Raw genomic sequence first — 10,259 nt, 5'->3', positions numbered from 1 at the left:
AGTAAATATGATAAGTCCCTCTCTTTTCTGAAGAAAGATAGCATAGCATAGAACAAGGTTGTAACATTTTTAAAAACAATTTCGGTGGTGTCCATATCTTCCCATCTTCTTCAGATACATAATCATACCCTAGACTGCCTCATTGAAACTTTCCCTAATTTCTGATGACAAAACATCCTTGTAATACGCAAGATGGCCCAATTCAGTATTTTTTTCCTATGGTCCAATGCTTTTTTCAGAAGCTGTTTTCTATGCTTCATTAGCATTTAAAAATTAAAGTTAGCAAAGCATTATCTAATCTATCTTTGGGAGTTCTTAATTTACACTTTTGTTATATAAGCCTATCTGTTAAGAGTGTGACTAGATCTTTCAAAAAAATTTTGTGCTGTGGAATCATATGGAATTCCTGCAATGTGTTTTATGTTATAATGCACAAAAATGTTTCATTTTACTAGAAACATAAACAAGGGCATTGTCAGCTTTAATTTGTTTCAGTATGTCCATTATTGCCATTGCCTCTAATAAATATATAGTTAAAAATCAACCTTTTCAGAAAATCCAGAGTATGTATCAATAGTATGATAAATATATTTTAGTTTGGCTGGGTGATGGTGGTGCATGCCTTTAATCCCAGCACTCAGGAGCCAGAGGCAGGGGGATCTATATGAGCCTGGTCTACAGATCTAGTTCCAGGACAACCCCTCCAAAGCAATACAGAGAAACCCAACCTCGAAAACACAAAAACAAAAAAATATATTTTATTTTCCCAAATTCTACTAAATAAAATACAACTGTTTACCAAATTTCATTTTTTGAGTGTCCTTAGAATCACATTCTGCAGGTAAAGGAAGTTGAGTATATAAAGAACAAGTAGCTTTTTATAATTTTTTAGTTGGCAGCAGGTTATGGATTTTTTTTTACTTTAAGCCTTTATGAATATCATGCCTTTTAAATTCTGAAGTTCCTAATACATTTCCTGTTAATCCTTAATCAATCTCTTCATTTCCTTTTGCTAATGGCTCAAGAAATCCCATACGAGACTGGATATGAACAATAGAAAGTGAGAAATTCCTTACCTTGATTGCCTGCTGTAGCTGTAATAAAGTGAATTCTGTGCCATCAGTAATAAGTTCAGTACTTTCTGTATGTAACATAGTTCCTTACGCATATTGAGAATCAGTAATTACATTAAGAGACTCATTGAAATCTAACAAAACCATTAGAATGGCATATAATTCTGATTTCAGGATGGAGGCATATGGACGTTACACTATTTTAGTTATGTTTCCTGCTTATAACCAGCAATTCCTAATTTATTTGCATCAGGATAAAATGTAAGCTCTCCAAAATTAGGTGTTCCTTCACTATGCAGAGAAGAATCATTTCAGTTACTTTTATTAATGGAAGTTGAATACTTCGGGGGTACTTATTAAGGATTTCTCCTAAATAATTGCTAGAGACTTTGCCAGTAGTCATAATTACCAACAATTTCATAATATCAACCATAGTATAAAGTACTACAGTCCCAGCTGGATCCATTCCTGAGACTAACAAAGTTTTTTTTTTTTCAATGCTGATGTCTCCTTTTCTTTTTTTCCATTTTTTATTTGAATTAGAAACAAGACTGTTTTACATGTCAATCCCAGTTCCCTTTCCCTCCCCTCCTCCCCTACCACCCCCCAACTAAAATCCTACCTATCACATAACCTTTCTGCACCCCAGGGAGGGTGAGGCCTTCCATAGTGTGTCTTCAGGGTCTGTCATATCCTTTGGGATATGCCTGTGCATCTTGGCTCAGGGAGTATCCCTCTATGTGGAATAGGCTCCCAAAGTCCTCACCTATGCTAGGGATAAGTACTGATCTACTGCAGGAGGCCCCATGGATTTCCGAGGTCTCCTCACTGACACCCACATTCCTGGTGTCTGGATCAGTCCTGTGCTGGTTTCCCAGCTATCAGTCTGGGAACCAAGAGCTCCCCATTGTTCAGATCAGCTGTTTCTGTGGGTTTCACCAGCCTGGTCTGGACCCCTTTGTTCATCACTCATCCTTCTCTACAACTGGATTCCAGTTCGGTTCAATGATTAGTTGTGGGTGTCTGCTTCTACTTCCACCAGCAGCTGGATGAAGGCTCTAGGATGGCATATAAGTCAGTCATCAATCTCATTATCAGGGGAGGGCATTTAAGGTAGCCTCTCCTCTGTTGCTTAGATTGTTAGTTGGTGTCATCTTTGTAGATCTCCAGACATTTCCTAGTGCCTGATTTCTCTGTAAACCTAAAATGTCTCCCTCTATTATGGTATCTCCATTCTTGTTATCTTCTATTCTCCCCGTGACTCAACCTTTTTGCTCCCTCATGTCCTCTGCATCCCTCCTCTTTTCCCCTTCTCATTCTCCCCCATGCTCCCAATTTGCTTAGGAGATCTTGTCCCTTTACCCTTCTCCAGGTGACCTTGTTTGTCTCTCTTAGAGTCCTCCTTGTTACATAGCTTCTCTGGGCAGTGTGGAATGTGGGCTGGCAATCCTTCACTCTATGTCTAAAATCCATATATGAGTGAGTAATACCCTGTTTGTCTTTTTGTGATTGGGTTACCTCACTCAGAATGGTTCTTCTAGTTCCATCCATTTTCCTGCAAATTTCAAGATTCCAGTTGTTTTTTTTTCTGTTGAGTTGTACTCCGTTGTGTAAATGTACCACATTTTCTCTATCCATTCTTCAGTTGAGGGGCATCTTGGCTGCTTCCAGTTTCTGGCTATTACAAATAGTGCTGGTATGAACATCGTTGAACAGATATCCTTGTTGTAGGAATGTGCTTCTTTTGGGTATATGCCTAGGAGTGGAATTGCTGGATCATGTGTTAGACTCATTCCCATTTACCTGAGGAATCGCCATACTGATTTCCAAAGTGGCTGTACAAGTTGGCACTACCACCAGCAGTGGAGGAGTGTTCCCCTTTCTCCACATCCTCTCCTGCATAAGCTGTCATTGGTGTTTTTGATGTTAGCCATTCTGACAGGAGTAAGATGTTATCTCAGAGTTGTTTTGATTTGCATTTCCCTGATGGCTAAGGATGTTGAACACTTTCTGAATTGCCTTTCATCCATTTTAGATTCCTCTATTGAGCATTGTCTATTTAGTTCTGTATCCCACTTTTTAATTGGATTGTTTGTTGTTTTGGAGACTAGGTTCTTGTGTTCTTTGTATATTTTGGAAATCAGCCTCTGTCAGATGTGGGGTTGGTGAATATCTTTTCCCAGTCTGTGGGCTGCCATTTTGTCTTGCTAACTGTGTCCTTTGTCTTACAGAAACTTTTCAGTTTCAGGAGGTCTGAGTTATCAATTGTTGATCTCAGTGTCTGTGCTACTAGTGTAGTGTTCAGGAAGCGGTCTCCTGTACCAATTCGTTCAAGGGTATTTCCCAACTTGTCTTGTAATAGATTCAGTGAGGCTGGATTTATATTGAGGTCTTTGATCCATTTGGACTTAAGTTTTGTGCATGGTGATAGACATGGATCTATCTACAGTCTTCTACATGCCAGCATCCAGTTATGCCAGCACCATTTGTTGAAGATGCTTTCTTTATTCCATCGTATAAATTTAGCTTCTTTTTCAAAACTCAGGTGTTTGTAGGTCAACTTGATTCCATTGCTCTACCTGTCTATTTTTGTTGCAATACCAATCTGTCTTCAGGACTGTAGGTCTGTAATAGAGGTTGAAGTCATGGATGGTGAAACGTCCATAAGTTCCTTTATTGTACACGGTTGTTTTGGATATCCTGGGTTTTTTTTTCTATTGTATTCTATTGGTTATGCTTACATCAGTGATTCCTGACCCAGCTTTTCTATTTCCAGAATCCCCTCATTCTGTGCTTTCTTTATTGTTTCTATTTCTGCTTTCAAACCTTGAACTGTTTGAATTGTTTCCTTCACTGTTTGGTTGTTTTTTCTTGGCTTTCTTTAGACTCTTTAAGAGATTTGGTTATTTCTTGAATGCTTTGGTTTGTCTTTTCCTCTGTTTCCTGTATTTTTGTTTACTTTTCCTTCTATTTCTTTAAGAGATTTCCTCATTTCCTTTTTAAGGGTCTCTATCATCTTCATAAAATAGTTTTTAAGGTCCATCTCTTCTTCTTCCTCTGGGTTAGGTTTTTCAGTTCTTGCTGTTGTGGCGTCTCTAGATTCTGGTGGTGTCATATTGGTCTTTCTGTTGTTGAGTGTTTTCTTATACTGTAGTCTTCCCATTCCTTCTTCCAATGGGTGCAGGTGTGGTCTGCCCCTCTCCTCTGTTCTTCTCAAGCAAAGGGCAGAGGGTGGAGGGCATTGGGGGAACCACAAGTGAGGTGTGTCCTGAATCAGTGTGGTCCTTCCTGCCTGGGCTGGTCCTCTCTAGTCAAGGGGCAGGCCCAAGAAGATTCGAGGAGTGGGTGATGCGACCAGTTGGGTCTGGGGCAGTGCCCAGACTCACCTCAAGCAGCAGGAGGAGGGCAGAGGTTGGGCAAGGGTGAGGTTCAGCCAGACTCAGGGTGGGCCTTCCTGTCTGGGTGTGTCCACTCAATGGGAGGAGCAGGCCCCAAGATTCCAGGAGTGTCTCATGAGGGGAGTTGGGGCCAGAGGAAAACCCAGACTCACCTCAAGCAGAGGGCAAAGGGGGAACTGAGAGTGAGGTGTGTCCAGACTCAGGATGATTCTACTTACCTACCTGAGCGGGTCCACTCTATGGGAGGAGCAGGCCCAGGAAGATCCAAGGAACGGGTGTTGAAGAACTTGTGGCCAGAGGAAAGGCCAGAGTTACCTCAAGCAGCAGGTGGAGGGGGGAGGGGGCCAATGGCGAGGTGTGGCCAGACTCAGGGTGGGCCTTACTGTCTGGACAGGTCGACTCTACTCGAGGGGCTGGCCAAGGAAGAAGTGAGTAGCAGGTGATGGGTGCAGTTGGGAGCCACAGGAAAGCCCAGACTCACCTCAAGCAGATGGCAGAGAGCAGAGGGTGGAGGGGGAACTAAGAGTGAGGTTTTTCAGGATTCAGGGTGGTCCTCCTTGTATGGGTGGGTCCACTCTATGGGAGGAGCAGGCCCAGGAAGAAGCAAGAAGGGGTGATGGTGGGAGTTGGGGCCAGAGCAGCACCCAACCTCACCTCTGGTGGCAGGCAAAGTGGTTACCTTATCTTTATTTAAGGTTTTTTAAGTGGTACATATCTGAAAAAAATTATTCAATTCTTTTTATTTTTTTATTTAGTGTAGAATTTTTTAAAAAAAATTATAACTATATGATTCTCTGAATCTCGTTGGTGTCTCCTGTTATGTCTCCCTTTTAGTTACTGGTTTTGTTAATTTGTGTATTCTTTCTCTATTTTTCAATTAGTTCAGATAAAGATTTGTCTATCTTGTTAATTTTTCCTAGGAACCAGATATTTCTTTCATTGTTTCTTTTTGTTGTTCAATTTGTTTCTGTTTTGTCAGTGTCAGACTTTAGATTGAACATTTCTTATAGGACACAATGAAAGCACTGCTCAGAGAAAAGCTTATAGAGCTAAGATCCTACATTGAAAGCACTGGATAGATACCATGCTAGAAACTTAACAACACACCTGAAAGCTTTCTAACAAAAAGAAGTAATGACACCCAACAGCAGATCGCTGAATAAGATTGTAGATAGGGGCACAGGTGATGGTCACAGACAGCAGTGTTGAGCATTCCCTGGGAGAACAGGGAGCTTTATGCCCTAGTTAGCACTAACTGTCAAACTGATATGGCATAAAGTGGCCTTTGTGGTGCATATGTCTCAGCTGAGTTATTGCCTTAATTAGGTCAGCCAACAGGATGATCTGGAGGGATTGTTCTTGATTTTCTTAATGGGTTTAGGAGAGTTGTGGCCAATCTAGTTGGTGCCATTGCTATTCATGTAACCCTGGGCTGTCTAAGAAAGATAGGTAAGCTTGAGCCAACCAGAGAGGAAGAGAGATGGGGAAGGGAATGAGGCCAGAAGCAGTCTTCCTACTTAGTTGTTGCCTTCAAGTTCCTGCCTTGAATTTCTACCCAGACTTCAGTCAGTGAGGGTTTTGTCCTCAAAGTTGCAGGAAAGTTAATCCTCTGATCCTTATTAGCAATCAGAACAAAGAGATTTAAGTGGAGCAATCAGAACAGAGATTTAAGTGGAGCATATAAACCACATCCATTTAGACTATACATAATATTTTGTGTACTCATATGCAAAGCCATTAGGATCTTTTTGGCACAGAGACTAGACCTAGAGACTGACTAGTGAAGGGCACATGCGGCTCCTGTTCTGCAATTATCTTCCTTAAACCTCAAGAAACCATGGTAGGGATTTCCTTTGAAATATTGATACTTGGCTCATCCCTAGTATTCCCGTCACCTGTATGCATAATATTTTTGTTTGTGGACCAGGAGTTCCCAGGACAAATCACACAATCTCCCTACACCCACCCCACAGTGCCTGGAGTCACATGACTAGCCCTGTGATATTCTTGTGTCCAAGTATCAGGCCAGCTCACTGCATTTGAGCCTGGAGGCCATTCCTCTTGTAACCACTGACATAAACTGCAGTTGTCCTATTGTTCTCTTGGGGGCAACATAAGCATATAAAATCAATGCCCTTGATATTATTTCATTGCGTATTTAGTGCACTTTTTCTTTCTTATTCATAAGTCGAAGGTCATTTTAGTTATTTTCATGTTCATTATGATTATAGTAGCGATGAACATGTCTGAGCAAGTGTCTGTGGAGTAGGATGCCAAATCCTTTGATCAAATACCAGGGAGTGGTAAAACTGGGTCATATGGTTGATTTATTTTTAATAGATTTTTTGTTTGTTTTTGGTTTTTGGTTTTTCGAGACAGGGTTTCTCTGTATAGCTTTGGAGCCAATCCTGGCACTCACTCTGTAGACCAGGCTGGCCTCCAACTCACAGAGATCCACCTGCCTCTGCCTCCCAAGTGCTGGGATTAAAGGCGTGCGCCACCACAGCCCAGCTATTTTTAATGTTTAAAAGAATTCTCCCACTACCATGCAGAGTGCCTGCTCCAATTTGCATTCCCACAAGTAATGAATGAGGCCTTTCCTTTTGGCATTTCCCCATCAGTGTGTGTGGTACACTGTTATCCATTCTCACTAAAGTAAATTCCCACTGTGGTTTTAGTTTATGCTTCCTCAATTGCTAAGAATAACCAACACTTTTGGAGATAATTCTTGTTTTTTCTTGCAAGGAGAAAGCCATTTATTTCAAAGCAGATAAGACTTATATACCAACAGCAGCCACAGTGGAAATTTACTCAAGGTTTTCACGCCCAAGTCCTCTGACAATGGGCAGATAATTTGCATTCTTGCATACAGGCCTAGGTGGAAGGAGGAAGTGAACACCTAGTCACAAGTTGGACAGAGAAAACTAAGGGCACCATAGGTTGGAGATAATTCTTAGTCATTCATTTTTATTTTATTTATTTAATTTTGAGAACTCTGCTCAGATCTATAGCACATTTTAACACTAGGTTGTTTCTATTCATTTTATTTCCTTTCCTCCATCGCACCTCTCTTTCTTTATTTCTTTGACAGGAGTTTAAGTGTTACAGGTGAAGTGGGAAACACATCTTGTCAATTTGGAGCCCAGGAATGCCACAAAGTCACACCACAGAACAGACCGCACACAATAGATTTTTTGAGAGGGAAAAAACCCGCAAGAGTGTCAGCCTCTTCTCAGGAAAGAAGCAGCAGAGAACGAGCATCTGACAAGGATATGTACAAGGTTTCTTGGGGGATGGCCTAGGATTAGAAGGCTCATGTGGCCTTATCTTTGGACAAGCTTGGGGATTGCTAAGAATTTTTTTCTGTAAGGCAGGCCATGACCAATAGGTAAACAAAAAAGAGAGGTGGGTACCTAAAACTCCACCAGGACTGAGTAGATGGCCATGGTGTTCAGAAGCAAAGAGATAGATTGCCCTGATACTGTCTACTGAGGATTCCTATGACACTGGCAGTTTGGGGGTCAAGGTAGCCCACTTCTCTTCAGCCATCCATTGCCAGAAGTAGAAGATTGACTGACAGGTGACTTAAGCTTGATGTCCTCACCACAAATGCCCTTCTTAATGGCACCTAGCATACATGGTCTAGGTGATTTACAAATTTTCAGGCAGGCCCAGGTCTGGAGATCCTGCAGACCTCATTTGAAACAGAGACCTATATGCTTTTAGATTCCAGAGGTCAGGGAGCCTGAGAAGTTGCTCTGGGTGTTTGAGAGACCTTCACTAGCATCAGGTATTTTTCAGGCCTTTTCAATCTCTCATAGTACAGATTAAAGGTCTTCCTTAAGAGTTCTGCCTGTGGACTCGGGGATCCTAACAACAGGGAAACTCTGACGAAAGTAAGTCATAAAAGGTTGTTTTCTGTCTGGGGTTTCGGGATCCAGATTGGTGTATTATAAGAGGGCCTTTGTAAGACAGTATAGGAAATGAGATGGGTTTTCATATTTGTCATCTTGGATTTTTTCCATGATTTACTGCTTTAAGAGCTGCCTTGTGGAGACCATCCAGGAGGCAAGTTACAAATTGATCCTTAGTCCTCTGTGGTATTTTAATTCCCTCAGCCCTGACTGTGAGTGTGACATTAGATATTTTCCATCTAGGGTAATGGCCTTAGGAGTTGGAGTAATAATTAGTACCAAATAAGTAGCATGAGAGGGGAACAGATGGACCTTTTATCCCTGATTGGACAGAACATTTATTGAGATAGAAGTGTTGCCCTAGATAATTAGTAGGGATGGGTTACAAAGAAGATTGTGTGTATATTGCATAAGTCTAGACTCAGGATGAGACAGAGAGAAGAAGTCAAATTCTAGAACCTGAATAAATACTCGTGGGCTGTTCCAGAACCTACTTTGGGGTAGGGCATTTTAGGTGATTTGGGTAGAAAGCTAAATATATGGTTCAGTACAAGTAAAGGCAATGATATTTTGTGACTGGGGATTGAGAGGTAGGGAAAAGAAAGCATCCTTGAGGTGTAAGGTAGAGAAATGAGAGGTCTCTGGGGGAGCGTGGGGGGGAGGAGAGTATAGGGCTTGGATATTATTATGGCTTTAAGAAGAACCATTGCTAAGTTGATAAGTTGGAGATTCTGATTCAATAGGTAGGTTCCTTTTGTGTTTTTGTTTGTTTTATGTATGAGAGTGTGGGAGTGGGGAAATGTAGAGTGTAGAAGTTATTTTTTTTCTTGAAGGTTGGAGATGAGAGTCTCAAGTACCTTGAGGCTTTGGAGAGAGACTAGGTGTTGATTGTGGGTGATACATACAGTGGGATTTTGTAATCGAGTGATGAGAGGGTGGACGATGTTTTGCTATCACAGCTAGAGGGAATTGTTGGCACGTGATTACTTTTAATCAACATGGGGGTGAACTCACATGCCAAGATCTGTCCTTTCCAAGCCTAGCAAACATGGCTGTCAGCCATGCGGCTGCCTCCATCCCAATGGGGGACAGCAGTGAAGATGCTAGAAAGTCACATGTTTCCTTTAAGATTACCCATGTATAGATTTTTACAGATTTTTAAAATCCTATTCAATATGCTTACAAATCTTGAGGTACAGAATCTGTACACAACAGTCTTACAAATCTTGAGATAAGATTGTATCATATTGCAATGCCTTAGTAAAAGCTTCATAGAGTTAAACCAAACCCCAAAGAGTTTGAGATGAGTACAATAGCCCCTACTGTGGATAGACTTTATACTCATTTGCTAACCTTTCCCTATCACGTAGTCAGATGGCCCACCTTACATGGGATAGAGTCTTTGGAGGAAACTTAAACAAGGACACTTACTTAGGTCTACAGGAGTGAAAGCCATACCCCACTCCAGAGGGAGATTTTAATTGAAGTATGACAGCATATCACAACACTCAAAGTCTACTCTTACTTAAAAGCACTCAGGTTCATATAAAACTGAAATAGAAAGTTGTGATCAAAAGTGGCTTAGAGGTAGGACACTCTTGAGTCTGGCCTATAGAACTGATAGTACAGGAGAGAAGTGAAAAACAGCAAACATTTACAGCATACTGTAAATGACCTACTCTTTAGCATTCTCCCATTCCCTATAGTTCTGGCTCCCACATCCCACTTTGCAACAGTCTTACAAATCGACCAATTAGAACTTAAAAGACAGGGCATTTACACAGTCTGGGTGGAGGAGACCAGACAAAACAAACAGGGATTGGAGTGGAGAAAAGAAAAGTAGGGAACGGGGAATTATTTCCCCAAATTGCTTT

Source organism: Cricetulus griseus, chromosome 9, assembly GCF_003668045.3.
Source record: "Cricetulus griseus strain 17A/GY chromosome 9, alternate assembly CriGri-PICRH-1.0, whole genome shotgun sequence".
Taxonomy (NCBI): Eukaryota; Metazoa; Chordata; class Mammalia; order Rodentia; family Cricetidae; genus Cricetulus; species Cricetulus griseus.
Note: the sequence above shows the minus strand (reverse complement) of the source record.